This window comes from Astyanax mexicanus, chromosome 16 (genome assembly GCF_023375975.1).
Source record: "Astyanax mexicanus isolate ESR-SI-001 chromosome 16, AstMex3_surface, whole genome shotgun sequence".
Taxonomy (NCBI): domain Eukaryota; kingdom Metazoa; phylum Chordata; class Actinopteri; order Characiformes; family Acestrorhamphidae; genus Astyanax; species Astyanax mexicanus.
In genome coordinates, this window is record NC_064423.1 from 37,582,353 (window position 1) to 37,608,401 (window position 26,049).

Sequence of the window (26,049 nt, forward strand, 5' to 3'; positions counted from 1 at the left end):
ATACAGTCATATGAAAAAGTTGGAAGAAGCCATTTCTGCAAGCACGCCACAAACAGAGTCGCTTGAGATGTGCTTTGGCAGAAATGGCTTCTTTCAAACTTTTTCATATGACTGTATATTAAGCAATAAAATCTGCCAATAGGGTAAGCTAAATTTTCTTAGATTGTCCTTGACTGTTCTCACCATTCTTCTTCTCTGCCTTTCTGATATTTTTCTTGGCCTGCCACTTCTGGGCTTAACAAGAACTGTCCCTGTGCTCTTCCATTTCCTTACTATGTTCCTCACAGTGGAAACTGACAGGTTAAATCTCTGAGACAACTTTTTGTATCCTTCCCCTGAACAACTATGTTGAACAATCTTTGTTTTTAGATCATTTGAGAGTTGTTTTGATGAGCCCATGATGCCACTCTTTAGAGGAGATTCAAATAGGAGAACAACTTGCAATTGGCCACCTTAAATACCTTTTCTCATGATTGGACACACCTGGCTATGAAGTTCGAAGCTCAATGAGGTTACCAAACCAATTTTGTGCTTCAGTAAGTCAGTAAAAAGTAGTTAGGAGTATTCAAATCAATAAAATGATAAGGGTGCCCATACTTTTGCACCGGTCAAATTTTGGTTTAATGCATATTGCACATTTTCTGTTAGTACAATAAACCTCATTTAAATCCTGAAATATTACTGTGTCCATCAGTTATTAGATATATCAAACTGAAGTGACTGTTGCAAACACCCAAATATTTACAACTAAAAATGATTAAGATTAATAGGGGTGCCCAAACTTTGACTGTATATGACTGTACATATATTTGTCTTAATTTGCATATATTATGTCTAGTTTTTACCAATGTAATTTTTTTTGCAGTGATCAAGCCCTCTGCATTCGATCAAGTGGCTTTCCTTAATATATATAAAAGTTCAGAAGCTCTCAATGCAAAAATATAGAATTAAAATTAATTCTGGATAAAAATATGTATATATCTCTTCAGCGAGGCATTCTTTCCCTTGCTTCCACCGCACCCTGACTAAGAGGAAGACCACGGCAGTGTGGGTGAGAGAGAAATAAAAAAAAAAGAGTGAGAGTGAAAGCGTGCGAGAGAGAGAGAGAGAGAGAGAGAGAGAGAGAGAGAAAGCACGGTTTGGGGAGAGAGATCGAGTGTTTGTACAGATTCAATTAGAACATGCAAACAATGGCAGCCCTCGACGGACCGCCATAATACAAAGGCTCGGCGAGGCCTATGACAGCATCCTATTCATTAACTCTGTGAAGAATTTAATAAGTCCTCCAGCACGGTTATGCAAAGACGGAGGAGGTAGAGATACAGATCAGGAGAGGCAGACTTTGAGAGAGCGAGACTGGGGCGAGAGACACTTAGACTGAGATAAGATAGAAAGAGATACACAGCAGATTAAAAACAGTTAAAAGTTAAAAATGTGAGAAATGTGTGAAAGTGTCAGATTTTTTAAAAGTTTAATCTCTGGGTAAATTGAGTTCAGGGATATTTTATAAGGTGATGAGAAATGTTATTCAATTCTCCTGCTGTTAATTCACATTTACTGTTTTGCTTCAATTTCAATTTGAAGTTTTTAATCACCTTCTATTAAGTAGATTTTACCCCATATTTTGAGTAAATATTACTTAAAATGAACATTTTTGGTAATATTTATAAAAACTACCATTGCTTTGTGCATTATAGAAAAAGCACATATTTCCTATTGGTTGCTGGCATCAATTAAAACATATATCAAATAGATAGATTTTAGAAATAGAAATAGAAATAGAAATAGAAATTTTATTTTAAAAAAGTTTTGCAACTTTCTGCATTTGCTTTTTTTTTAAAGAAAAATTAAATTCAGATAATTTAAGTAATTTCAACTCAGTTTCAAGACTTAAATGTTACATAGAGTAAATAAGCAATGTAAAATACGTTTTAGTAACCTTTACTTAACTTCTGCATACAATATTACCTAATTACAATGACTTAATTTATATAATATTAACCAATAATTTATAAAAACACATACTACATTACACTTCCTGAAATTTAAATATTTTTTTAGTTAAAACACACATATTACACTGTCTTAACACATGGATGGATGGTTTCAGTGTTGTAGGTCATGAGAGTAAGTTACCCCTTTTTTTATTTACAAAGTGGGACTTCTGGCTCGCTGAGAACATTTATAATAACATAATTAATAGATTGATTTCCTATGTAATGTGAATTTTTACTCAATAGGTTAACATTTTTTTTGCATACTCTAGATGGAATAAGTGTTTTAACTCCTTAAAAGAGTCAAATTATTTCTACACCCAGAAGACTTTAAATGTTTAACTGTTACTTAAAATAACTCTGCCCTAAAATCTGTTCATTGGTTACAGATGTACACTTTACTGAACATGAGTTGATCTGAACCCAACTCAACTCAAATCAATTTTGTGATTATTGCAGTATTTTTATTGAAATTAATACAACATTAAGTGAGTTTCATATGTTTTTTAATAAAGGTGAAGTAAATTTTGTCATGCCTCACTGTAATGTCTTATAGAGCATTATGAGGGCTCTTTGCTGGCTTTAAGTGAAGTGTGTTTTAAACGTAAAGTAAATGTTATTATGCCTCACTCTAGGCATTTGAAAACACACTTCACTTAGTCAGTAATGACTGTATATAAGGCTTAATAATTTGAGAAATCATAGATGCATATTATAATGCATTATACCAACATATACCAAATCTGTGTTATAATGCATTACAACACTACATGAACAGATATTATAAGGCATTATGAGCCCTTTCTTTATCAACCCTTACACTTGTAGTTTATAATGTGTTATAAATGTCACTGTAAGTACTTATGAGCTATTATACAGGCTTATTACAGTCATTATAAGGTATTATGTATGTCATATAATGCATTATAAATGCATTCATAAGGCATTATGAATACATAGCTTATTGGAAGTGTTACCAAAATGTTTTGTCGTATCACCAAAAATATAATTATCGCAAAAAATAACTTGAAATGTTATTTTAGGGCCATATCATCCACCCATAAAACACATGTATGCTTTACATCACACCTCGCTAACTGTACCTCGTCAACCACTGCTGGAGACCGCGTAGGTCACGTGACCGTCCCCACCGTGCCCGAGCACAATCAGTCGTGTCGGTTTTGCAGGCTGGTGGCCTGTTCCACAACGAGCCATAAAGCAGCCGGTAAAGACAATGACACGGACCCCTCCAGTGCTCACAGCCCACCCCAATTAAACCCCAGCTGGGCCTTTCTCCCCAACCAGGCCCTGTTCAGCCTGCTCCACTCCCAATTAAACAGGGCCCAATTTATCAGACACCCGAGCCCCCTCGCCCACCGCCCCGGAGCTGCCACCCCACAGCCCCCCACAGCCCCCCAACATCCTCACACACCCCCACACCCAGGTATCGGTCTTCATTTACAGCATGGCGCTCAGCATTAAATGGAAATCAATGGTGTAAGTTTAGCAAATAGTTAATTACTGCTGGGTCTCCGATTGATCTGGGCCCCGAGTGCTAGCAGCGGCGCTCAGCCATTTGTCTCTTTCATCTGCCATTAAAAATGAGGAAGGAAGAGGGAAGAAAGAGAACGAGAAAGAGAGAGAGAGAGATACAACTAGGGGACAAGATAAAAGAAAAAAAGAAGAGGATGTGAGCTTGGTGAACCACTAGTAAAAAAAAAACACTAGTAAGAAGTGACCTGTATCAATATTAAAACTAAAGCGTAAATGTTTTTAATGTAATTTAAAATCTATATTTACCAGCTGTCCAAATCTTTAGGGGCACCATGCCTATGCTAATCCAACCCCAGGTGAGGGTTGTAGGTGTGGATTGGTATTAATCTGTGGAGAACTGGAACTTTGTACTCTAGAATAATGGTGCTCCATCTAATACTTTTGGATGGGATGAGTTGGAGAGGTGGGGATGAGGTGGGGTTTGTTGGGGATGAGTTGGTGTTGAGTTGGGGATGAATTGGGGATGAGGTGGTAAGAAGTTGGGGATGAGTTTGGGATGAGGTGGGGATAAGAAGGGGGTTGAGTTGGGAATGAGGTGGGGATAAATTTGGGATGAGGTGGGGATAAGTTTGGGATGAGGTGGGGATGAGTTAGGGATAAGGTGGGGATTTGTTGGGGATGAGGTGGAGATGGTTTGGGGATGAGGTTGGGATGAGTTGGGAATAAGATGAATTGGGGCATGAATTTGGGATTTGTTGGGGATGAGTTGGGGATGAGGCAGGGATTTGTTGAGCATGAGGTGATGAACTGGGCATTAATTGGGTTTGAATTGGGGATGAGGCAGGGTTCAGATGGGGATTTGTTGGGGATAAGGTGGGGATGAATTGGGAATTCATTGGGGGTGAGTTAAGGATGAGTTGAGGATGAGTTGGGGGATGAGTTGAGGATGAGTTGGGGGATGAGTTAGGGGTGAGGTGAGGATGAATCGGGCATGAATTAGGGATTAGTTGAGGATGAGGTGGGAGGGAGTTGGAAATTTGTTGAGATAAGTTGGGGTACGGCAGGGATACATTGGGCATTTGTTGGGGATGAGGTGGGGATAAGTCGGAGGTGAGGTGGGTATTTGAAGGGGTTCAGTTGGGGATGAGGTGAGGATGAATTGGGGATGAGTTGGCCATGTGTTGGGGATGAGTTGGGGATTTGTTGGGGAAGAGTTGGGGATTTGTTGGGGATGAGATGGGGATTTGTTGGAAAGAGTTGGGGATTTGTTGGGGAGATGATAATGTAGCACGGATAGGTTAGTTTGACTCACTTGTGAATTGAAGAGAGTGCACTGCAAACATGTGTTTCTTTCAAGATGAAGTGATATAAACACACAGTGTGGTCATTAATTATTATCATAAATAATAATAAACAGTTTCTGGATGCCATTATTAATTTGTTAAAATAAATGAATACAGTGATTTGTGGAGCACAAAGCAGTTTGTGGATGAAACTGACAGTGGGATTGATTACGCGGCCATTAGGGTTTAATCACGGCTTAATCTGCGGTGGATTTGTTTGGGTGGTCGTTCTGGGGTTGTGTGAATTGAAATGTGTGAATTTGGCCACGACTGGCAAAACTGACTTCCTGTAATCTCTGCTTAACAATACATACATATAAATATATATTCAACAAAGTGTTAAACAAATCATTCTTCAGAGTAGCTCCTCTTGCTTAAATAGAGACAGTTTTGCACGTCTCTGCTGGATTTTCTCAGTCAGTTTTATGAGGTAGAGTTTCAGTTTCAGTTAACTTTCAGTTAACAGCTGTGCTGAACTCATCAAGAGTTAATTATAACTTGAATTTCTTGTCTCTTAATAAAGTGTTTGAGAGCATCAGTTGTAAAGTAGTGAAGAGGTAGAGTTACAGGTATACAGTGAATAGTGAATATTTGAGTGACGTAATCTAATCCATATTATGAGAAGCAAGAACTACTCAACTAAGTAAAGAAAAAAACTACTTAAAGAAAAAAATGAAGGTCAGTGAATTTGATACAATTCAAGAACTTTGAAAGTATCCTCAAGTGCAGTTGCAGTTAAGACCATCAAAAGACCATCAAAAATGTTATGATGATGGAACTGGCACTCATCAGGACTGCCCCAGGAAAGGAAGAGCAAGAGTTTCCTCTGTTGTACAGGATAAGCTCTTTAGCGTTACCAGCCTCAGAAACCAACCAGCAAGTTAACAGCTCCCTAGATAAAGAGATAAGAGCACCAAAATGCTTTTTTATAGAGTATTTTGTCTTGTTTAACACGTTTAAGTTACTACATGATTCCCTATGTGTTCCTTCATAGTCTGCATGACTTTGTATATCCCATAGTGATAATGATGGTGACCGGTGGCTTCTGGCTAGAATTGTCCATGCAATTACACAAGAGGCTTTTGCGAAAATACAGATTCCATATCTAATGCACACAGGTCAATGCAGCATTCTTTAGCCTCCATAGGACATGGCAAAAGTCATGGGACACAATAGTAGTTCCTGTGCCTTAGTGTAGACGCTATATACACTCAAAAATGTAAGAAATGCTCCTCTCGCCTTAATAAAAAGAGAAAAAAAAAACGAGAGAACGAATCCTTCAAAGGGTTAAAATAAGACGAGACACAAATGGTTCTATTAGCTATTCCTGTTTTGTCATTTCAAGAGCTATTATCATGTAATTCAACATTAATACTCCCCATTTCCTGTTAGTCTAGCCATTACTGATTTAATTATCATAAATGATGTTTTTCTGCGAATAATAGAGAGCGGTAAAAGCAGAGGTTCATGTTTTAAAGCTGGAGTGAAAACATGCTTCAAAATACCGCATCTTCGCACATCCGGACCAGACAGTGATGCAGTGTATTAAACAGAATGCGTTATATATATTTCATTCAGTTCAGGTTATCATAGACAGAAACATAATTTACCTTTACACCGTGATTAACATGTCAAACTGATTAAATTAGTAAATAGTTCAATTAAAAAACAAAGAGTTAATACATTATTCAAAGCCGAAAGTGATGAATTAGTCATGAAATATATATATGTAATATCCCAAACATCTGTAACATCTGTAACATCTGTAATATTCCTGACAAGGCAGGGATGTAACAGAACACAGGGAATTCTGAGAATCTGAATTCAATCTATGTTCAATCTTTCCCCTCATCACTTTAAAGGTGATGTGGATCAGCACAAGGCTGCGTCTGTGAGCTGATGTATCAGAACCGAGTCACTGCGCTTTCCTCCGAGCGTTAGCGCTGTGATGCTACTGAGCAATGCTGCATCAGAAGCAGTTCAAAAAGAGGCAGAGTCTCACCTCTTTGTGTTGAGGCATCACCTGCCAAATTTACAGCTGAGCAGCAGCTAAATGGGTTGGTTAAGCTAAATTGGGACAAAATGTGGAAAATTCGAAATAAAATTAGAAATTTCGAAAAATCTGAAAATGGGACTGAACCATAGCCTTTAAAATAACTGTAATAAAATAGAATGCAGATCAGAGTGGGGATATATATATTTAAGAAATGAAGAGAGCACATTTCTCCCAAATTCCAAATAAAAATAAAAATTAATTTAAAGCATTTATTTGCAGAAAATGAGATATCAGAGCTTTCAGACCTCAAATAATGCAAATAAAACAAGTTCATATTCATAAAGTTTTAAGAGTTCAGAAATCAATATTTGGTGGAATAACCCTTTTTTTAAACACAGTTATTTTTCATGTATCTTGGCATGTTTTCCTCCACCAGTTTTACACACTGCTTTTGGATAACTTTATGCCTGCTCTCCTGGTGCAAAAATTCAAGCAGTTCAGCTTGGTTTGATGGCTTGTGTTCATCAGGTTTTAAATTTGGTAAAACCAAGGAAACTGATCATTTTTAAGCCGTCTCTGTATTGGCTTTATTGGCTGCATTGGACGCATGGCCGCATTGGCCACGCCCTTTCAGGCCTGAGCCCAAACCACAAGGCTAAAATCCTTCTAACTTGGGGAGGGGAAAAACGCAGGAAAAAAGCCTTGACAATTATAAAATGTCCTTGAGTCTCGGCTGATTGCTGAGTGTGGGGCGAGCAGCACAAGCAATCAACAGCAAAGTGAGGAAAAAGCAGAACAAATACACACAAATCCGAAAAAAGTGTGTGTGTGTGTGTGTGTGTGTGTGTGTGTGTGGCGACTGGGGGTCGGCAGCAGCGGTGGCGGTGGGAAGAGTGGAGGGGCTCGTGTTCTGCAATTACAGTCCACTCGCCCCCCCCCCCCCCCCCATACCTCCCACCTCCCTTTGGCTCAGTACTCGAGGGCTGGCGTGATTTTTGACAGAGAAGGTTATTAGTTTTTATTGGAGGAAATAGGTGCTGGGTGGCTTTGAATGGCACAGTAATGTGCGGGGGGAGGGGGAGGGGCAGGGGGTCTGGATGGGGCTCCAGTGCCCCTCTATCTCCCCAGAGTCCCATCCAGGCCGGGTTTAGGCTGGACATCACACCATCCGCCGTCCTCCTCCCTCCATCTATCCTTCCTTCCCACCCTCTCCCTCCCACCAGACGACGCTCCGCCCTGACCTCCCGGGTCACGGCACCACTTTCTGGCCTTGAACTCAACCTCCAAGCCCCTCCCCCCGCGTCTCCCCTCCCATCATAACCGCCACGTCCACAGAACCTTTTGGCTTTGACATTTTCAGCGAGAGTCCGGCCCCTCATTACGAAGCCGCCAGACCGCAGAGCTGATCAATACGTTTGAGTTCATTAATTACTTCTCATTTGGAAGATATAAGGCGCTCTCCAATCAGCAGCAGGGCCAACCAGCAGGACCCACAGACTCATTAAGTGTTAAAAGCGAGTATACGTATAAAATAATACAAAAGAATATATAACAAAAAAAGAGTAACAAAGACGGGCCTGTCAGGATAACAGTTTAGTTTTAACAATATATATATATATATATATATATATATATATATATATATATATATATAATAATTGTGATAAACTATAGTATTTTATTGCCTTCTTAAAAACCATTTCATGTCATGTCATACTAACGCAGTCACACCATGAACATCTTTTATAAAATTAAAACAACATTGACATTCCATCTCATTCACATTATTCTTTTTTTCAGTAATTAAATGATAGATAGCTCTTTCCCCTTATCACTGCTAGGGTGATGTCGATCAGCACAAGGCTGCGTCTGTGAGCTGATGTATCAGAACCGAATCGTTGCGCTTTCCTCTGAGCATTAGTGCTGTGATGCTACTCGGTAATGCTGTTGGAAAAGAGGCGGAGTCTAACTTCACATATATTGGAGGAGGCATGTGCTAGTCTTCACGCTCCTTGCATTGAGGCATCACTAGTAATCGTACATTAGGGAATTAGGGAATGAGTTGGTTGGGTAATTGAATTTGTAAAAATATATAAAAAAACAAATGTCTAAATTCATTAGCGTCTATAACATTTTAAAGCAATATGTCTTAAATAGTGTCAATTAATAATTTGATCATTAACAATTACTTACATTACAATGTGTTTAACAATGTATATTACTGTTGTAACTGTTATTTGTGACACTTATTGTAAATGTTACCATAACATCATAAAACATCATTAAAGCCAAATTATTTGTATTAAAATCACTGTCTATATTCCTAATCAATGTGATTTTTTAAATAATATTATTTGGGCTATATATATATATATATATATATATATATATATATATATTGGGCTGCTGCGGTAAATATGGAGTATTACATGAAGACGGAGCATGCACACATTATCTTTTTTTGTTTTTTTTTTCTCTCCAGCATGGCCGCAGTGTGTATTTGCTCTGGGTGCTGTAATGACCAGCCCCATATTTCCCAGCACGAGTGTGTGTGTTTTAGACGAAGACACAAAGTAAGAGGCCGTATTTGCTTTAGTGCAGCAGGCAGGCGAGTGTGTACTCTGCAGTGTGTGGCGTTAGTTCAGCGTGTGTAAGCTATGAGCTGTCGGTGCTCGTCATGGAGTGAAGTAAAGCGTCTGCGTGTGCGACTGCGTGTGCCTGCGAAAGCATCTGCGACTGCGTGCGAATGCGACTGCGTGTGCGTAGACAGAATGAGTAACACCCTGCTCAGAGAGGCGCCATCTTTTCTGCACGGATACAATATAGAAGATACTGTATAATAGAGAATATAGCAGGCAGACAGTTTCAGCATGTGCATCGTCCGTATGTGTGTGTGTCCACTAATCAGTATTCTAGGCAGGTGGACTCTTGCTTCTGACCCCCAGCTCCACCACTAATAGAGCACCTGATGGGAGTCTGATGATGGCCACAAAGCCACACACACACACACACAGACACACAAACACACACACACACACACACACACACACACACACACACACACAGACAAACATACATAGTTGCACCTCCAAAAAATACCCTTTTAAATCCTCTTATATGGGCAAAACGTAGCAACCAGCGCTAATTTAGCATCAGTAAACTGAGGTAATAGATAACATTAGACATTGTTCTCGTACCCTGGGATACAATTTGATCAATTTAGTCATCTCTCGGAGTTATCGAGTAAGCAATTATACCCAGAGTAGGTTCCTCCTCTCCTCACTGTAAAGTTGCTCTTGTTATTTTAGCTTTGCTTAATTGCCTCCACAAAAAAATAAAATATATAAAATCCAGCCAAGCACTGCCCCACATAGCTGACAAACTGGAAGTGCAGTGCAGAAGATAGAATAGGAATGAATGAATGAATAACATGGTTAATATGATTCATTGAATAATTCATTTTTATAGCAATTTTATTGCAACCAATTTAGCTAGGCCAATTGTCCCACCTATTCAGTTGCTACTCAGCTGTACATCCCCCATCACTATTAATGCTACAACATTAGGAGGATGAAGGACTGTGATGCAGCATTGCCGAGTAGCATCCCAGCACTAACGCTCGGAGGAAAGTGCAGCGACTCGGTTCTGATACATCAGCTCACAGACGCAGCCTTGTGCTGATCCACATCACCCTAGGAGTGATGAAGGGAAAGAGCGACACATACTGTTCCCACTCAAAGAGAGAGCAAGGCCAACTATGCTCTCTTAGGGCTCTGGCAGCTGATGGTAAGCTGCATGACTGGGTGAGCCTGACACCAAGTGTAATAGTACACCTTAAAGCTGTTCAAAAGCTGTACCGATTTCAGACTTCATAAAAATCATAAAAAAGCCAGATTTTTAAGTTGAGGCCCCATCCACTAGATATCTGTGATTATTTGTTATATACTAGATACGGTATATTATTTTAGTTTATTTTGCAAAACCGCATGTCATATCTTTGTTATGTTCATAATTTAATTTAGTGTATTTTTCGCACAATGCAGTATACTTAAAATCCTTAAAATAAAAAAAAATTAAAAATTAAATCCTTTAATTTTCCCAAAAATCATCAGTGAACCTTATGTATGAATTTTACCAGTCAGGTATTAAGGATCAGTAAAGCCACTCTGCTGAAGTACAGAGTTATACAAGAGTTTCAGTTTAGTTCTCCAGCACCGAGACTGCTCACCGCGCTAAGTGCTAGCTCTTCCGCCGCTGGCTAGCACTGCTGGAGCAGCATTAGCATTACCCAGTGCTAGTTCTTACGTGATTCAGAGTATATTGGACTGTAGCCTGCACATTTACTTAGTGGAATCCTGCAAATCTAAGCTTACTGTAAATAAACGGCAGCGCTTTTCTCTTACTTAGCTTATCTTTACAGGTCTAGCCACCCAGTGAGTTAGAAGGAAAAATTACATTTTATTTACTGTATAATAGCGCTTTTTAACTTTACAGGAAAAAAAAAAAATAATAAAAAAAAATAAATAAATAAATAAATAAATAAATATATATATATATATATATATATATTATTATTATTATTATTATTTTTTAATCTGGTGCGTCTTATAGTGCAAAGAATATGAAATAGAAGGTATACATCATAATTTATTCTAATTATTTAAATAGCTTAGAGTGAGTGCTGGCTGGTCCTCCTCCTCAGTTGCGGTGTTATGTTTTGCCCGGGCCCCGGGCCCCGCTGCACCCCCCTCCCCGTGGCCCTGCATGCCTTTGAAGCCCAGTCCCGCGCTCCGGTCTCCCGACGGCCAGCGAGGAAATTCGCAGGAACAACTGGAAGAGGCCTGTGTTTATTCAGCTCTCTTTAATGAGGAGAGAGAGGGATTATCGCTGGCCTGGATCTCCCCCAAAATAAGAGCCCGGCGAGGGGGAGGAAGAGGACGGAGAGAAACGGAGGAGAACAAGCCACTCCAGATGTTGCTCTACCGTTTCCCCGCTGCAGCATATCTGAGGAGAGAGCAAGAGGAGCGGAGGGCGAGCGAGGTTCGCTCAGACTGGCCTGGACGAGGCCTGCAGGTCGGTCAGCCACAGGCATGAGCCCTCCCCTTTACTGTGTCACTCAGCACAGCGTGCAGCGTGCAGCGTGCAGCGGCAGCGCAGAGATTTGTGCTGTCTTAAGGGGGAACGGGAGGCTGTTTCCTGACTCAGTAATACAAGCTCTAATGTGTTATTCTTGCAGTGTTTTACACATAGTTTTATTGTAATTCTAGTTGAAGCAGAGAAACAGCAGCGCTGTAAGCTGGTGTAAAGGGGTCTCGGAGCAGGAGCTGACGCCAAGACCCCACGTGCAACTCACTAACCGAAGGATGTGGGGTTAAACCCCGTGTTTAGGAGTGCATGGAAATACATTATACACTGATATGTATATGTACATATAAGCCAGATATTTTCCAAGCCATTACGTGGTGGGCCGCAAAAAAAATCTGATTTGTAAAATGAAGTACTAGTAGGACTAGTAGCTCTCCAGCCCAGAGGGTTGTTGAACCCAATTGCAGAACAGTTGATCTCAAAGCAAAAACCGAACCTGTGTCTTCAATGTCGCGGTCCAATACACTACCGCTGCCCCGGCTAGTGAATTGGGACACAGCCGGGAAAAAAAGACCTTATAAGGAGATAGAGAGCCCGAGAGGAATGTAAACAAAATGTTGCTCTTGCATACCTGGGGCAGTCCTGATGAGAGCCAGTTCCATCATCAATATGTATGATGGTCTTTACGGCTGCTCTTGAGGATACTTTTAAAGTTTTTGAACTGTATCAGATTGACTGACCTTCATGTCTTAAAGTATTTTTTTTATTTAGTTGAGTAGTTGTTGCTTCTCATAATATGAATTAGATCATTACTCAAATATTCACTATTCACTGTATACCTGTAACCCTACCTCTTCACTATTTACAACTGATGCTCTCAAACACATTAAGAGACAAGAAATTCAAGTAATTAACTCTTGATGAGTTCAGCACAGCTGTTAACTGAAAGCCTGAATTCCAGATCACTCTAGATCATAAAGCTGACTGAAAAAATCCAGCCAAGATTGAAAACTGCTGATTGATTGTTTCTTACAAAATCAAGGGAATTAAAAAGGTTTCTATTAGATTTTGGAGCATTGCTATAACGATTTCATTGCATACAGTCACAACTCATCCCTAACTCATCCTTAATTCCCAACTCATCACCTCATCCCCAACTCATCCCTAACTCATCCTAAATTCCTCAACGTATCACCTCATCCCCAACTCTTCCCTAACTCATCAAATCCTCCCCAACTCATCATATCATGCCCAACTCATCCCTAACTCATCCTAAATTCCTCAACGTATCACCTCATCCCCAACTCTTCCCTAACTCATCAAATCAGCCCCAACTCATCATATCATCCCCAACTCATCCCTAACTCATCATATCATCCTCAATTCCCCGACTAACCATCCCATCCCCAACTCATCCCTTCCTCATTCTTCCCCAACAGATCCTCAACTCATCACCTTATCCCCAACTCATTCCTAACTCATCCTCAATTCCTCAACTCATCACCTAATCCCCAAGGAACTCCTAACTCATCCTCTTTTCCCCAACTCATCACCTCATCCTCAATTCCCCAACTCATCAGATCATCCCTAACTCATTCCTAACTCATCATGAATTCCCAGCTCATCCCCGACTTATCCCCTCATTCTCAACTCATCCCTAACTCATCCTCAATTCCCCAACTCACCCCAACTCATCAACTCATCCCCAACTCATCAACTCATCCCCAACTCCCCAACTCATCCTCAATTCCCCAACTCATCAGATCATCCTAACTCATCCCTATCTCATCCTCAATTCCCCAACTCCCCCCTAACTCATCAACTTATCCCCAACTCTCCATCTCATCCTCAATTCCACAACTCATCACCCCATCCCTAACACATCCTAAATTTCCCAAGTCACCCCCAACTCACTCCTATCTTCCCAACTCTTTCTCAATTCCCTAACTCATCCCCCATCCCTAAATCATCCTCAATTCCCCAACACGTCCCCAATGTTAAAGATTTAGAACATTGTAAATAATAACATCTAAATAAATCTGAGACATTATTAAAACACCTTTTAATTCCTTAAATAGTGTCAATTAATAATTCAGTAATAATTTGATATTCTGCTGTAAATAATGTTAAATAATGTATCCCTATTTTAAAGTGTTGCCAAATAATTGTATTCATTTTTATTCATTTTTGACTGCGGGTCATTTTTATGCTGGAGTCGCCAACATATCCAATCCCACACACCTGCAGGAGACTGATCTACCTGTGGAGAGCCGGGCTGATCGCTCCTCCCCGGGGGCTCTGATGTTATAATAGCGTCACGCCGCAGACCTGATCAATAGCGGTGTGTATTGTCCACTCTTTGAGGAGAGGGGATTAGAGGACTGGTCACTGGTCACACAGTCTGCTCTAATGCAGGTCAGAGGTCAGACGGCGGCCTGGCTCTCAGACGCTGGCTTTACATGCTGAGTAAACCATCAGCTCAGGCCTGAGCTCCTTAATCCCAGCCACCACGCTGACCTCAGACTCTCAGACTGACCTTTAACCTTCTGACCTCCAGCCAGCGGAGCACAGTTCAAGGCTAGGCCAGGCAGGACAGTGCAGGACCGGCCATATGGCTGCAGGAGCCAATCGCATCGCATCAATGACTGCTAATGAAGAGGGACAACAGCATGCAAGAAAAAGACATGTATATGAATAGGGGTGTGTTTAAAAAATAGATTTTTAAATTCAAATCGATCTTTGTTTGAATGATCCGATATCAATTCAGATAAACCCGAGATCGATCCTTATAACATAAACCCATTTTTACTGTATATGCCTACGGTTTTAGCGTCTCGTGCTTTATCTCACGAAACCATCCTTTTTCGAGCACCGCCCTCTGGCTGGGGTGATCAGTTTAAGCTGTAGCTTGAGCACCCACACTGAAAAAAAATGCGTAAAATTTACCAACTTTCTGCTGTAAATATCATTTCAGATAAATTTAAGTAACTTTAATTCGGTTTCAAGACTTAAATGTTACATAGAGTAAATAAATGAACAGAACGTCAGTCAATCCTTTCTTTAGGTAAACTTTACTTCATTTATTTTTACTGAATCAATCCTTTCTTTTAGTAAACTTTACTTCATTTATTTTTACTGAATCAATCCTTTCTTTTAGTAAACTTTACTTCATTTATTTTTACTGAATCAATCCTTTCTTTTATTATACTTTACTTCATTTATTTTTGCTGAATCAAATCCTTTCTTTAAGTAACCTTTACTTAATTTCTGAATACATAATTACCAAATTACAATTACTTAATTTATACAATATTACTCAAATAATTTATGATACATAATATGTTATAATTCCTGAAATGTAAATATTTTTGGTTAAAACACACATATTACACTGTCTCAACACGTGATATAATGTAATACATTATTTTTAGTATACTAAACTATAGTATACTAAAGGTTACTAAAAAGAAAGGATTGACTGAAGTTCAGTTCACTTATTTACTCTATGTAACATTTTCTTGAAAGTCTTGAAGCCGAGTTGAAGTTACTTAAATTTATCTGAAATTAAGTTTTTTTGTGCAGAGGTTTTCTTTCTGCACTTTCATGTGCAGAATGTTGCGAAACTTTTTTTAGGAAAAAAAAATAAGCATCATTTTATTCAGTGCATCATTGACTGCTAATGAAGACAGCATGCAAACATGGGTGCGTCCCAAAAAAAAAAGAAAAAAAAAAGACATGCATATGATTAGGGGTGTGTTTAAAAAAAATATATATTTTTTTATTCAAATCAATCTTTATTTATTTTAATTCCATAATTTACGCTTTTTTATAATTGTGGTGTTATTTTAGTGCTTTATTTCTTTGATTGTTTTTATATTTTATTATTCTAATTATTTATCACTTTGTTTTACTGCATTACATGTTAGCCTGTCTGCTCATCCTTTTACTCTGAATTATTTTATTTCTTCCTAATTAAATCTTATATTGTTTGCTTGTTTCTAAATTTAAATGCATTTTTCAGTTCGTTTAACTTTTTAAAGGCTCAGCTGCATTGAAAATGAGGGTGAACCTCAATGTATTATCGAGTGGAAATAAAGGTGGATTGATTGATTTTAGATTCAAAATAAATATTTTATTCCATAACAGAAATTTCACTAAATGAATCGATTTTGAATCGAATCGGGACCCTGTGATTCGGAATCGAATCGAACTGGGTCGCTGTCCTATATGTTGTTATGGTCTGAAAAAGTGGTTGATAAGGTGTTGCTGGGTGGTTGCTGGCGTATCCTATGCGGTTGATATGGAGTTGCCAATTGGTTGATGACCACATAATTAGTTTTTGATGCTTACACATGGTTGCTATTGGTTGCTATGGCTATGTGAACGCTCAAGTTTGACAAGTGATAGTGATCACTCTCATGTTGGTAAGTTGCTACTGGGTGGTTGCTATATTGTTGCTAAGTGATTGTTAAGATATCCTATGTGGTTATTTAGTGGATGCTATGGTGTTGCTAGGTGGTTGCTAAGTGGCTACCAAAGTAGCCCACATAGTTACTAAGGTGTTGGCTGTTACAGGGTTAAGTGGTTACAATATATCGTCACTGTCCTATAAAAAAAACACCTATCTCCTTTTTGTTTTGTCGATTTTTAGTTTAGTACATAATTTGAAAAGACAAACTGTCTCTTACACTGTGCCAAAATTTCTTGATGAACGGACCAATAGAAACTCTTCAAAATGACCTGAAACAAACTCTTTTTACATTGACTTCCATTGAAAGTTGACAAGGTTTTTTCTTGCTATTTTGGAAATAAGAGTTTTTCATTGGACAGCGACGATATAGATGTTTGGTTTGTATAATGAGTAGAATGCACAGCTCAGTGTGTGTGTAAGAGTGTGTGTGAGTGTGTGTGTGTAAATTTTCCAGAAAACATGCTGCCAACACACTTTTCCCCTCCATCTGGCTCCCCTTCGAGCGAGCAGGCCTGTTGGTTTACAAGTATACCACTTCAGAGCTATAAAACTCCACTCGAGTGGATTAATGAATTTTAAAAAACAGAATAGCGTGCCACTTCATTGGTGTTGATTAGCAAAACCACATAATGTAGATATCTAATTATGCCAGATTACCTCAACATCTGTTTGCTGCATTAAAAGAGTCTCGAAAATGCTCATAAAAGAAAGCCTCGTATTTATACGATAATTACTCGCGCGCATTAAAACAGTGGGGCATCGATATAAAGTATTAAAAAGCAGCCGTATTTTAAGGATCATATGCTTTAAACGCGAGTGTGAAGTCAGATCTTTCGGGCAGCATTACACTCTAAGAAATATAAGTACAGATTTGTACTTAAAAGAGTACAAAGCTTGTCGCTGGGGCTGTACACTCTAAAAAACAGAGGTACGATATGAGTACTTTTTTGTACTCGAAGGTACACTCTTTATAATTGTACCCTCAAAGGTACAATATTGGTCTTTACGGGGTCAGATTTGTTCCCTCTGAAGTACAAAGTCATTTCTAACAGCAATAAGTACAAATTTGTACCATTTAACCAGCCAAAGGGTACATTCAGTATTCTGGATCACTGTACTAATGAACAATATATATTTAAATAGCACATTTTTTATTTGAAAGCCAGACAATTTTGGATCATCAAGTTTTTGAGCCATATTTAGTTGATGATAACGTTTATGATCTTTATGATCTATACTGCCACAAAAACCATGGGTACAAAAAAGGACTTTCACTGAAAGGTACTTTTTTGTGCCTCAATATAAGGTACAGCCCCAGCGACAAGCTTTGTACTCTTTTAAGTACAAATCTGTACTTATATTTCTTAGAGTGTACCTTATATTGAGGCACAAAAAAGTACCTTTCAGTGAAAGTCCTTTTTTGTACCCATGGTTTTTGTGGCAGTAAAGATCATAAAGATTATAAACATTATCATCAACTAAATATGGCTCAAAAACTTGATGATACAAAATTGTCTGGCTTTCAAATAAAAAATGAGCAATTTAAATATATATTGTTCATTAGTACAGTGATACAGAATACTGAATGTACCTTTTGGCTGGTTAAATGGTACAAATCTGTACTTATTGCTGTTAGAAATGACTTTGTACTTCAGAGGGAACAAATCTGACCCTGTAAAGACCAATATTGTACCTTTGAGGGTACAATTATAAAGAGTGTACCTTCGAGTACAAAAAAGTACTCATATCGTACCTCTGTTTTTTAGAGTGTAGAATGATGAAGGCTTTTGACGAAACGAGATGAATTTGGGATTTAGATTTCATTTGGATTTAATGTTTATTGTTTCGAATCAGATTAATTGATTTTAATAGCATAAATCTGATTTAAAAAATGACTAATATTTTTCTATTCTAGTTTATTGCCCCCTTTTGGTTAACACTTAAAATTTCTCAAAAAAAATTTGGCAAAGATTAAAAAAAAAATGTTGCATCTAAAACTCAATGTTTTAAAGAGTTTTTCTTCGGGAACTTTTTTAGACCATTGCTTTTTTTTTTTTTTTTTTTAAGAACAATCTGATTTTCTGAATCACGGCTGCTTTATCATGATGGCCCTAACAAAAAAAATAAGTGATCTACATAATGTTGCCCAAAAGCACAAATGATAAAAAACTTCTTATAATAAGCTCACATTAAAAATAAAATAAATAAAAACTTTAAAAGTAAGGTATGGTATAGAAACAAAATGGTGTAGTAACCAAACGAAGCGCTGTGTAGAAACAGCACTGCCGAAGAAGGAAATACAGCTCGCTAGCTAACGCTAGCCAGTTAGCATAACAAGCTAACACAAAGGAGTAACTGTAGCTCAGCTCTGTCCTGCCTGAATAAACATGAGAACTGCACTTTATCTGAGGAGCTCCTGTTGCTGTTTCTAACTATATGAGAGTTTTTATCCGAGTAACATAGAAAAACAACAGCAAACAGCAATCAATCCACAGTTTGGGAAAAAAAGTTCCTCTTGTCCCCCAGACGAGCCCAGAATCAGTCCTGGGTGCAGAATCATTTACTCAGCACAAGTGATAAAACTCCCTAAAACTCTGGATATGAGGTACAATATTATCTAACCATATTCAGACAGCCTGTACCAGTTTTACATATTTAATCTTATTTATTCTTAACTTTTAACTTTAATTTCTAATTTCAGTTATTCTCTTAGTTCTTTATTTCCTTTTCATTTCTTTCATTATTTTATTGATTTTTTTATAGTTTTGTATTATTGCTTTTTTTACTTATTTTAATTAGTTTATTTTATTAATATTATTTTTATTATTCTTATTTTTTAATATGTAAAAGTTAGTTTTAGCTTCATTTAAACAGTTTTTGCTGTAGATAGAATTGAAATATTAACTATACCTTATAAAATGTAGATAAAATAAAAAATGCTGAAAGAAGAACATATATATATATATATATATATATATATATATATATATATATATATATATATATATACATATAGGAATATATAAATACAAAAACTATACAAAACTTATCTTCTTCTGATCTTAATTTCTTATCAATTAAATTTAATAATTAACTTTATTACATTTATTTTTAGTTTTTTTTATCTATTTTTATTTTATTTAGTTATTGTCAATCCCTGTCTTTGTAAATGCTCAACTGATTGATTGATTGATTGATTGATTGATTGATTGATTGATATACTGTGAAACTGTCAGAATCTTGAAAAATATGGTGATATATATATATATATAATTTTTTGGTCACATGCCCAGCACTACTTTATACTTTAATGCATTATTTAACTGTATTTTGTAACTAAAGGGCAAAAGCTAAAGCTGAATTCAGGCTGGATGTACAGTATGTTATGTATTTTTGGATGCCTCTATCCTGTTGACAGTGCAGGTCTAACAGATTGGGCTGTAAATGTTCCCCACTGCGACTCTCCCCTTCACTTGTTGCGAAGACGTGACATTTTGTCCTGCGGTGACACGCCATTTTTTACCCATAGTTCACGGTAAGTGACAGGGCCCAGGAAAAGCATATGGCAGATGGCTGCAGTGTGAGAGATCAATACCGTAATGAGTTCCTCTAGATCTACTGTCAGGACTGAACCGGCCAGAGTCCCGCTGTACCGTCCTGATAATTCACTACGCTAGCCAGACGCACTCAGGACGATACGAGCGGGAAACAGGACTGGGCTGAACTGTGAGGAGAGAAAGCAGTGGAAGCTTCTGGATGGACAATTTCTGAAATTCTAAAATTCACACCCTGTGATGAAAAAAAAAAAACTAATTTTCGTTGGATTTTGAGCACACACACACACTCTAACACACACACACACACATATTTGGACTTACCGGCTGCCTCGGAAGAGCCGCCCGCGGGTCCTCTCCCTCGCTTCCCGTTCCTCACACACCTGAAGAACACACACAGAAAAAAAAAAAAATGGAGGATCCTTCAATCATTCAGTCTGTCCGTCAATCAACCTCCTCCATCCTCTTTAACACACACATGCGACGCAGCCGGCTGCAGACGCCAGCAGACCGCAAGGCCGCATTCCTCTGCTGCATCCCTGGCAATGAGCAACATAGGCATTCATACATGAACAAACCAAACACATACATACACACACACACTAGGAGCATACAATACCAGGAGGCCCCTCTTACCCAACCTTTACCAAACACACACACACACACACACACATAGATGCCAACTGTGAACAGTGTAGAGTACGTGGTCACTGTAATAAGACAAATAATAATAATAATAATAATAATAATAACAATATGAAGGCCTTTGGTCAATCATTCCCATTTAAAAAAGGTTTTGTGGGATATAATGTATATACAGGGGTTGGACAATGAAACTAAAACACCTGTTGTTTTAGTGTGGGAGGTTTCATGGCTAAATTGGAGCAGCCTGGTGATCACTCTTCATTAATTGCACGTTGCACCAGTAAGAGCAGAGTGTGAAGGTTCAATTAGCAGGGTAAGAGCACAGTTCTGCTCTAAATATTGCAATGCACACAACATTATGGGTGACATACCAGAGTTCAAAAGAGGACAAATTGTTGGTGCACGTCTTGCTGGAGCATCTGTGACCAAGACAGCAAGTCTTTGTGATGCATCAAGAGCCACGTTATCCAGGGTAATGTCAGCATACCACCAAGAAGGACCAACCACATCCAACAGGATTAACTGTGGATGCTGTAAGAGGAAGCTGTCTGAAAGGGATGTTCAGGTGCTAACCGGATTGTATTCAAAAAACATAAAACAATGGCTGCCCAAATATATAAGCAGTGTGTAAGACTGGTGGAGGAGAACATGCCAAATGCATTAAAAAAAAACTGTAATTAAAAACCAGGGTTATTCCACCAAATATTATAATAATTTCTGAACTCTTAAAACTTTATAAATATGAACTTGTTTTCTTTGCATTATAATTTGAGGTCTGAAAGCTCTGCAACTTTTTTAGCAAATTTTCTGGAAATAAATGCTCTATATGACAATATTTTTATTTGAAATTTGAGAGAAATGTTGGCCGGAGTTTACAGAATAAAACAACAATGTTCATTTAACTGGAATATGTACATATAAACAGCAAAAGCAGTGAATCAAAATGATTCAAAATGAAGTGGTCTCTTCATTATTTCCAGAGCTGTATAAAAAGGCATAAGTGATTACAATATTAGAGTGGAGGCATTGAGGTTCCATATGGAACCATATTGGGCAGCACATTTATTTACCTGCTCTAGATTCATGATTCAATATAATACACTTGGGGACCAAGCAGGCCAAAGAATCAAAGGCGTGAAAAGTATCTCTATTCATTACTGTATTGTAGATAGAAGTATACAGTAGATACTAGGGTTTAAAATACTTCTGTAGAGGTTTAAGAAGTATCAACTCAAGCTTTTTACTCTTTAAGTAAAAGTGTAAAAGTACTCATTTTAAAGTATAAAAGTAAAAGTAATGTAAGGAGAAAAAAATAAATAAATAAAGCCATTAAGGACAAAAGCTGTGCACTATCCCCCCTCCCCAAAACACATTTTTCTAAAAGCCATAATGACTATAATGTTCTAATATTAAAATGTTGATAAAATTGGGATGCACTAGGCTCAATGGTGTTTCAGCTGCATATATACCCATTGTAAATGAATGTACTTTAGTAGAATGCAAATATATTAAAGATATAAAGCTTTAGTTGGTATATATTTCTACTTCTCTACATCCAATCACAATCAGATTGATTCACTCTATCTGGATGGAGAGATTTATCTGGATAGGGGTTTTTTTTGAATGATGAGAAGCCGAAATAAAACGAGCTGAAATTAAATTTTAACATATCGCTAAGCTTTTAGTGCTCCTTGTATCACTACTAGGGGTGACTGACTTTTACAGCAAAGGCGGGACTCAAGCACTCAGCACAACACTGCAGTAACTGATAGATTAGACTGCATTAGACTTAGCCGATTGACATTTAGTGCTGATTATGTACAAAGTCAAATGTGTTTTATTATTTCACACTTGAGAGATAGCTCATATGTATGACTGATATTGAAAGCATATGCAACTGGCAACCTTTAAGACCATAAAATGTATTGAGCGGTTGGATGCAATTACACAGGCTTGATAAAAACTCATCTGCTTCAGAATCAAAAATAAGAAGCATTAATTAGGTATCGGCATTCTGATTCCAGCTCTGCGCTGCTGAACACTTTATTATCACAACATGAAACAGTGCTGTTATCCTCTTATGAGCCGCTGTGATACAGTTATATATCCCTGGGTTCCCTCACTATATACAGTTCAGGCCAAAAGTTTGGACACGCCTTCTCTTTTTCAATGTGTTTTCTTTATTTTCATGACTATTTACATTGTAGATTCTCACTGAAGCATCAAAACTATGAATGAACACATGTGGAGTTTTATGTACCGGACCTGAACCCAATCCAGATTTAAGGTTTGGGGTGAGCTGGAGCACAGATTGAAGAAGGCAAAGGAACAACAAGTGCTAATAAACACCTCTGGGAACTCCTTCCTTCCTTCAAGACTGTTGGAAAACCTTTTATTTCAGGTGACCACCTCTTGAGAGAAGCTCATTGAGAGAATGATGCCAAGAGCAAAGGGTGGCTATTTTGAAGAAACGAGAATATATATATATATTTTCTTTTTTAGTTATTTCACTTTTTTTGTTAAGTATAAAACTCCAAGTGTTCATTCATAGTGTTGATGCTTCAGTGAGAATCTACAATGTAAATAGTCATGAAAATATAGAAAACGCATTGAAAAAGAGAAGGTGTGTCCAAACTTTTGGCCTGTTCTGTATACAGGTTCAGTTTTATACTACATTAAGACATGAGATTAAATATAATATGAGGAAAAGCAATAAAAATATATTAAGTATTGAGGATATTGTAAGCTGATTCAGTAGTTAAGCTGTAGTTAAGCTGTTGCTAAATGGTTGCTATGGTATTCCATGTGATTTCCATGGTGTTGCTAGCTGGATGTTATGGTCTGAAAAAGTGGTTGATAAGGTGTTGCTTGTTGGTTGCTGGCGTATCCTATGCGGTTGATATGGAGTTGCCAATTGGTTGACGAACACATAGTGAGTATTTGATGGTTACACATGGTTGCTATTGGTTGCTATGGCTATGTGAACGCTCAAGTTTCCCAAGTGATAGTGATTGCTATCATGTTGGTAAGTTGCTACTGGGTGGTTGCTATATTGTTGCTAAGTGACTGTTAAGATTTCCTAAGTGGTTGTTAAGTGGATGCTACGGTGTTGCTAGGTGGTTGCTAAGTGGCTACCAAAGTAGCCCACGCAGTTGCTAGGGTGTTGGCTGTTACAGGGTGAAGTGGTTGCAATGCGGTGTTGCCGTAAGTGGCTACTATGACACTCCAAGTAGTTGCTATGGAGTTACCAATTAACAAAAAACTATGCCCGATCAAAAAGCTATTTACAAAAAAGGCATCACATAATCAGACCGAAAAAAAAAAATATCTGTAGTTGAAATAGCCTTGATGTAATTGCAACAAAAAATTTTATTATTTGTATCAGCAAATAATTATCTGTTTTTTGAAAAGGTCAGCATCAGACAGAGGTTTAGATTTGATATATTTGATTTCATATAAAATGCATATATGAGGGCTACAAAAGGTCCAGCGGACTAAGCTGCTGCCACTATAATCGGGGATCACTGGTTCAAATCCTGTTCATGCAGCTTGCCATCAGCTGCTGAAGCCCTGAGAGAGCACAATCGGCCTTGCTCTCGCTCTCTACAGTAGATGGGGCTTTTTCCTCTCATCACTCCTAGGGTGATGTAGATCAGCACAAGGCTGCGTCTGTGAGCTGATGTATCAGAACCGAGTCGCTGCGCTTTCCTCCGAGCGTTAGTGCTGCGATGCTACTCGGCAATGCTACAGCATCAGCAGCAGTTCAAAAAGAGGCGGAGTCTGACTTCACTTGTATCGGAGGAGACGTGCTAGTCTTTAACCTCCTGGTGTTTTTGGGCATCACCTTGTAAATTGGGGAGAAAATTTAGGTTAAAAAAAATGCATATATGATACAATTTTATACAAAATTGTTAGCATTTTATTGGCATTTCCAAACATCAATATGAAAAAAAAAAAGATTGGATATTAGAATGCCCATTTTGATGCATTTCTAAAATAAATAAAACACAACGCAAACACACTCACCGTCACACACACACACACACACACACGCATACACTATTTCATACTAGACTGCAGGCCTGCTTCTGAGCAGGTTTTGGGGTTTTAAGATAATTACAGATGCTGAGAGAAATCACACACACACACACACACAGAGGCAGATTTATGGTGCCCTGTGGAGGCTGCAGTGAGGACCCTTGCCTCCACTAGCCCTCTGCAGCCCCTCACACCTCTCCAGCAGAGTGAGATATAGTGGCATATTGATCTGGACGCCACTTCATTTCGCAATAACTATTACACCATATTCTCCTGACCACGCCTGAGCGCTGATTTACACTGCCCTGCTATTTGCATTAGCGCTAAGTGTTTTTCTATACTGGTGCAAGAAAAGGCTCTCCAAGACCTGTCGCAACACACACACACACACACACACATATATATATATATATATATATATATATATATATATATATATATATATACACATATATACGCAGATAAGCATAACATTATGACCACCTCCATGCTTCTTCACACATTATATGTATACATATATATATGTTTTTAGCTCCACAGATCATTTCAGTCCTCTATATCTTTAATCTTGTTCATATTTTATTATTCTAATAATTTATCTCTTTGTTTTACTGCTCATTTTTTTATTTTAACCTGTCTGCTTATCCTTTTATTCAGAATTAATTTTATTTCTTCTTAATTCAATCTTATTTTAATATATATATATGTATATATATATATATATATATATATATATATATATATATATATATATATATATATAATATATTAATATATTAATCAATATATTTTATATTAATAAATATATTATTAATATATTAATATATAATATATATTATTAATATATTAATATATATAATATATATATAACTTAAACCTATTTCTCAGGCACTTTAATTTTGTGAATGCTCGGCCGCATTGAAAATGAGGGTTGCTCTCAATGTACAGCATTACAGAGTGGAAATAAAGGTTGATTCATTGATTGATTAATTGATATAAGAACACTTTGTAGTTTTATTATAATTATAGACTGTAGTCCTGTATCTGTTTCTCTATAAACTGTATTATTATTATCCTCCTTTCACCCTGTTCTTCAATATTTAGGAACATATGATACAATACTCAATTTTCATACACAAGGCGCACCAGATTATAAGGCGCATTAGATGGATGGATGGATGGATGGATGGATGGATGATGGATGGAAAGGAACAGAGGTGTCAACACGTTTTATTACAGTAAGCTTAAATTTCCGGATTTTCACTAAGGCTGGGTGCAGCAGCATTAGCATTAGTAGCTAACTGCTAGCGCTAGCTGTGGTTAGCAGCTAATGCAGCCCTACTCTGCTACACGGAGGAACCCTGAGTGTTCCGGTAAGCCAGGGTGATATAAGTCAGCGGTTTGTCCAATGTGGCTTGTTTTAACACAG

The 26,049-nt window shown here is 37.8% G+C and overlaps 1 protein-coding gene across 3 annotated transcripts in view; it reads right to left on the bottom strand.

The window, feature by feature from the left end:
* Positions 1-26,049, bottom strand: part of zfhx3b (zinc finger homeobox 3b) — a 547,203-nt gene that overhangs the window by 393,772 nt on the left and 127,382 nt on the right. For all 3 annotated transcript variants that reach the window (XM_022670083.2, XM_022670080.2, XM_049465835.1), the window contains exon 2: positions 20,262-20,320. The gene's annotated coding sequence lies outside the window, so the exon portion shown is untranslated. The remainder of the gene's footprint in view (positions 1-20,261; positions 20,321-26,049) is intronic.